The sequence below is a fragment of the Coffea eugenioides genome, chromosome 8, assembly GCF_003713205.1.
Source record: "Coffea eugenioides isolate CCC68of chromosome 8, Ceug_1.0, whole genome shotgun sequence".
Lineage (NCBI taxonomy): Eukaryota > Viridiplantae > Streptophyta > Magnoliopsida > Gentianales > Rubiaceae > Coffea > Coffea eugenioides.
In genome coordinates, this window is record NC_040042.1 from 32,394,206 (window position 1) to 32,400,657 (window position 6,452).

Sequence of the window (6,452 nt, forward strand, 5' to 3'; positions counted from 1 at the left end):
GGGAGAAAATTCTAAGAAATTAGTCAAGTATGATATAAAATGAAAAGAGCTGATCAAGTAAGGCTATCTACAACTCCTTTGAGGGTTTTAAGTCGGACTAGATAGCGATGGATTGCCAAAATTCAAGATTCGTGGAACTCCTCTCGGTTGGGGTTCTGATTCCAAGAGCTGAGAAACGGGTGATTTGAACAAGAATTTTCACAGCTTTAGAGTGGTTTTCCTCAGAAACCTTCAACAGAAAAGTTACTCTCCGATGACTCAGGAAAGTGCAGTAAAAAGAATCTCCCTAAAATGATAAATCATGAAAGAGATACTCGGGCTTGAACAGGGCTGGTTCATCAGCCCTGTTTTCTCTTATTTTTCCAGAAATTTTTTTCTCTCTGATCCTTCCCCAAATCATTCTTGTATGGCTGATGATCACACCAAACCTCACCCTTAAATTCTACAATGCAGCCAACTATTTAAGTTGCAAGTAAGAGCAACAAAATTCATAAAAATCAAACAAGACCGTGACTTGTTTGAACAAGAGGATCCACTCATTTTCAGGTTTAAAATATCTCTCTCTTTCATCACAACAAATCACCGCAAATATGCTAACATTACACACACAGATTTGCCCCCTTTTTAATTCTAGATTCATTCAGCATTTTACCAAACATAAGCAAGGCATGATATGGTTCGTTGCCTTTGTTTGGAAAATTAACATCATGAGCCATGAATTCAAGAAAACAACCCAAAAACTCATTTATCGGCCTTCAAGCTTCATCCAAATACGCATAAGTATCAAATGAAAAGAAAACTACATGATGCATGCCATTCATATTAGAAATTTAAAAGAGAGAGCTGAAAATTTTACAATCCTTTCTTGGTGAGTTGGATGAGCTCAATGTGGCAGTGGCTCCTGCAGCAGCAACTTTCTTCCACTACTCCCTCGCGTGTGTTTGTGTTGGTGTGCAAGTATAGAGTCCTCGTCGGGAAGGAAGTCGTGCTTTTTCTTGTGTGTGGGTGTGTTGTGTGAGATTTTTTTTTTTTTTTTTTTTTGGGTCCGAGAGAGAGGGCTTGTCTGTAATTGGAGTGATTTTCTTTCTTGATTTTCTCTTCCTTTTTTTTTATTTTTTCTTTCTTTTTATTTTTTTGCATAAACATGTAAAAATAAGTAAAATACACATTAAAATACACGAAAATAAATGACCTATGAATAGGTAAAATCTAAAGAAAATATCAAAAAACAACGAAAATTTAATGTCTACGTTCACTTGATCCAATAGCTTTTTCATGCAATGGCACCATTGATTGTGTATTTCAGAATTTCAGTCCTAGTCACAAAACAAACCATTCTCGAGAAGGACTTCTGATCATATTAAATTGCACAATCCCATCATCATGGTGCATCCTTCCCCTACCCCAATAAATCGGTACAATTACATCTTAGTCTTTAATATTAATAAGAGAAATGCAATACCATATCACATTACCTTCTTGAGATTCATCATTTCCATAATCAATCATTTCTTAAGTGATTAATTGAATTAAGACAATCTAAAAGGGCCTGATCATGAATTGTTCTTATTCTCCCTTTTGGTCATGCTAGATCAGATATTGCGTAGGCAAAATCTGGTTTAACAGGATGTTATACACAGTCCCAATGATTTTTTTAAAAAAATTTTATCAAGTCATCAACCAATTGAAAAACAAGAATTAAAAAAAAAAGTTAACAACCAATTACATACACATTATCATGAAGTCCTGGGCATTGATAATTTAGTGTTGTTTTTTAGATAAACCAGTATGTCTAATGTGTAAGGAATGTAGAGTTATCTAGAATAGAACTAATCTTTCTTAAACTAGGATTGATTATCTTGAGTTGGCTATGTGAGTCTATTTTGCTTGAAGTCAAATAGCTTGTTTTTGTTTCTTTTGATACTTAGTGCACGGCTACGGGTAGAAAATCCAAGATTCAAGAGGTTGCTGGTTTCTAGAGATAGAGTCAAGAGTGATTTCAAACTATTTATTCCTTGTCTTTGAGTTTGTTTGAGGTGTTTGACATTTGAATTGAAGAATTCTTAAACAATTATGTATGTGGAGTTGTGGAAATTTGTTGCTGACTTCGTGCACGTATTACTGGACAATGAAGAAGTTGTTAATTGTTACTTTTAATTCGTCTCCGAAATTGTTAAATTCAAGTTTGAAAGGCATTGTATGGCTTTAAAAGTGATTAGGAACAGGTTGAATAAAGCTGGTTATGTTCTGTGGTAGGAATTTTCAAGCTGAATTCGAGCTCTTGTCGAGCTCCGTAGATCGAGACTAATCGAGTCGAACTCGAATTTGCCTCTTCCTTGGTCGAATCGAGTTCAAACTCAAACTCACTTGCACAGTAGTCAATCCTAACTCAATAAGCTCAATGTTCGACTCGAGTTGATTTGTTTGCAACCTTAAACAGAAAGAGCATAAAAGATAATCATTGAAGGTGGTGGTATGAAGAGTTTGCCCAAGTTCAGGATGTTTCTGGGTCTGTAAATCGAGCTAAGTAACTTGGTATTTAGCTTGAACTCGATTCGAACTAGGTTCGTTCAAGTTTATTTGTTTAGGTATCAATCCAAACTCGAACATGATTTCAACCTTGAAATTAACGGATTTTTATGTTGTTCGGCTCGATATGTTCAGGAATATATAAGGCAAGTAAATTTCACACACACACACACACACACACACATATATATATATATAGTTTCTTTCCTTAACTCCACTTATTTTCTTCTTGTATATTGCTTATCTTCTAAAATAGCAAACATGTAATACTCTTATCTCTTGAATAGACATAATTGATTTTAATCACATCCCCAATTTATCATAATGGATTTCTTGGATATCAGAAACCAAAAAATAAGGGGGAAAAAGCAACAAATTAGGATGAAAATCTCTATATAATACAACATGAAATTTCAAGCCAAACAAAGCTTTCATTATATGTGCTTAAACTCGATGTTTTGACAGACCAAAACCAAACTTTTCCTGAACATACGTCTAAAATTTCAAGCCAAACTCAATCAGTTTCTTTCAAAAAATTTTCAAACATAAGTCAAATTGAAACAGTCCTTTTAATTTTTTTTAAAACAAATCCTGAATATTCCTTTGTCCGACTCGTTGAGACTTGTTTTTAGCCCTAGATATTTCCGAGGAAGAAAAAACCTGAGAAAATGAAACTTGGACGGGAATCGTTTTCCAATAATTAAGGTGGGATATGTGCTTCTGTCTATATTTTTATATTGTGCTACTTTGTCAAATCTAACTGTCAATAATGTAATAAAATATCGTACATTGAATAATGAAATAAAGGTACAATACCCAAAAGGTACTGTAGAAGCAAGGGTAGCTTAAAATATCCAACATGCATTCATGAGAATTTGGGGTTTAAAGTCTCACCTATTGAAAACATTACACAAATAAAGTGCCCATTTTTGGTTTAGGAGAAATTCATCGTGCTTTTGTATACACTTTAAGACAAATAAACACCTTTAACCAATGACGGAGCCAAGGGGGTTGAGGGAGCCATGTTTTGAAAATTTTAATTCATAATACATAAATATGTGTGTTAAAAAAAGTTCACCCCCTTAATTTTTTACAATTTTAGTTTGTATTATGAGAGTTTATATATATATATATATATATATATATATATGTGAATTAACCACTTTTGAATTAATTTTTTCTTCAAAAAAGTTATTTATTTTTTATTGTGCTAATTATTTAACTTTTAAAAAAATTAAACATAGAATTTGATTATCCAAAGTAAATTGACCCAATTTGACATATTATAATTAAAAAAACACCCAATTCATAATTATCAATGGGTTAAAATAAAAATAATTACTTTATTGGTCCATATACAAATATACAACTTAGCCCAAATAATTAGACTTGTTCTCACTCTTTCAATTATGAAGATAATTAAGACAAAGGTCCGAAACTAGATCATCTAACTGTATATATAGAAAAGAAAGTTGTTAGAAAATTTAGCGTTGATTAAATTATAGATGAATTTAGTTCTATGAAAGAACGTAAAGCTCATTTCACTTTTAAGAAAAGAAGTTAAAATTTCAAGGTATGTTAACATAACTTTTATCTTTTTTTAATTAAAAATAGTTATATTTATATTACATAGTTATATATATATATATATATATATATATATTGCATAGGTGACATATTGGAGCATCTTCTCATAATGTGCAACTTGGATTGTTTGTGATATTATAAAATATTTAATCAAATGTTATTTCTTGTCTTAATTTTTGTTATGGCTATGCTACATGTTTATAAAATACATATACCTTTATAATTAGATTTAACATTTGATGTTTTTAGATGTCATATATTTAAATAGATGAAAATTATCTTGAACATAACATATTAAGATAATTTTGTTACGAAAAATTTTGGCCCCCTGGGAAAAAAAATCCTAGCTCCATCATTGCCTTTAACAACATTTTATATTTGCCAATTGGTTGACATTTAACAAAAATGACAAATAAAGGAAATGACAAACTATACCTGATGTTCATAACTCTGAAATTTGATGCATAAGAACTACTAGGAGGTGAACACCGCGCATAGAGCTTGCCTAGAATGCCCACACATCTTAGTTGAGATAATATGCTTTGTTCCGGAGATATTATATGAAATCCATTGAAATATATATTTACAAAGTCTTGACTTCAACTAAAAGTAACAGAAAGGACATCAGTTCATAGTTAACAGGGTTAAAATGCATTATTTTCCAAGATTGGAAACCACAAATCAGGGGAATTACTCCTAAAATAACAATCCGTCATCATGATTTTCTTCTAGCTAACGCAGTTATAATTCCATCAGCTATAAGTATCACAGTAGTAACTGAAATGCCAATTCCAATGACGTCATCTGCACCATAAAGTTAAACTTTTATTTCATGCATTGCCATACCGGAACAAAAAAATCCCAAGGATTCAAAGCAATATGGTTATCACCTTTTGTAATTTGTTCTTTTATTGTCTTCTCAAGGTACAAAGCCTGCCTCCAATTAGGTCTAATCAAGCAAACAAAGGCAAAACCAATGGGATAAAAGCACCACTCTTGAATACAACCAAAATGTTCTATAGTTTCTTTCTTTTGACAAGTAATATTGGTAAAGCATGTTAAACTATGAGCAATTTCATTCATGGGAACAGAGAACTAACCTCCAAACATGTCTATACAAGCTGCAGGCTCATTGAATACTCACCACTTCAATAACAACCAACAGCTAGAAGGTAAAGCTTTTCACTCTTCTACGATGGACTATCGGTCCTAGAGAGAGAAGCTGCACACAGACAAAGTTAGTTTTAGCAGTGAGAATAGTTTGCAATTCATATTTCAATTGAATTTAAACACCAAAACTCCAATTGCAGTTCTCTCCTTCCAACTTTCTAGAAAGGTCACACACTCTTAGAACAGTACTTTTTATAGTATGGCAAAAATTACCATTCTATATAAGTAACAAGTACTACAATTAAATTTATGTAAAATTTTGATTCTTCTGCTTGTGAAAACCTAGCAAACTCTAACACATGCAATGACATAATTCCTTCATACTACAAAGCAGATTATTATAACATGTAGTATTATAAAAAAAAAGAAAAAAACTCTTAATAACATCATTACTTTTCTGGATAACAAACATCTATATTCTAGTAGGAAATGTGCGATTGAACAACCATATACAAATAGTGCAAGCAGTTACTCAGGCATGGAAGGCACAGGTGGTCAATGATTAGGAAATTGTTTTGGCCAAAGAGTTCAAAAATAATAATAATAAGAAGAGGAGGTTATGAGAACTAAATATGGATCAAAAAATAAGGCATAAAGTGGTTCTGTCTGCTTCCTTTTTTAAGTTGAATGTAACTGAACATGGATACAAGTAACAGAGCAACACAAGCAAATGACAATTATTTGCAAGTTGTTGAAAATATTCAGTAAAGAACCATGATTTAAAATTTATACAATAATTAAAAAAAAGGTAAGAAAAGGTCTATGAAAATAGATGAAATGTCAATATTTGTATGTGTATCTAGGTAAAAGGTGAACAATAGAGTGACAATATCTGCATAAAACTTTCTATGTGTATTGAAAATTATTAGGGCGTTCATAGTTTGGACAGGCCAAATAGAAATCTCGTCATCCTTAAAACTCATCCCAACGCAAGTTGTGATCCATGCTGTGCCAGTTTTCCATTAAACAGAAAAAAGAAAGAAGCAGAATGAAAACATATTCAGAGTATACAAAGAGAGAGTAACTTTAATGATGAAAGGATTAATGAGTCTTACAAACTGTGATGCAGTAGCTATGTGTTAACAATATGCATACCTTTAATGATGAAAGGATTGAAAAGCCTTACAATTGGCTATTATTGACCGGTGGAAAGATTACTTGTCGAT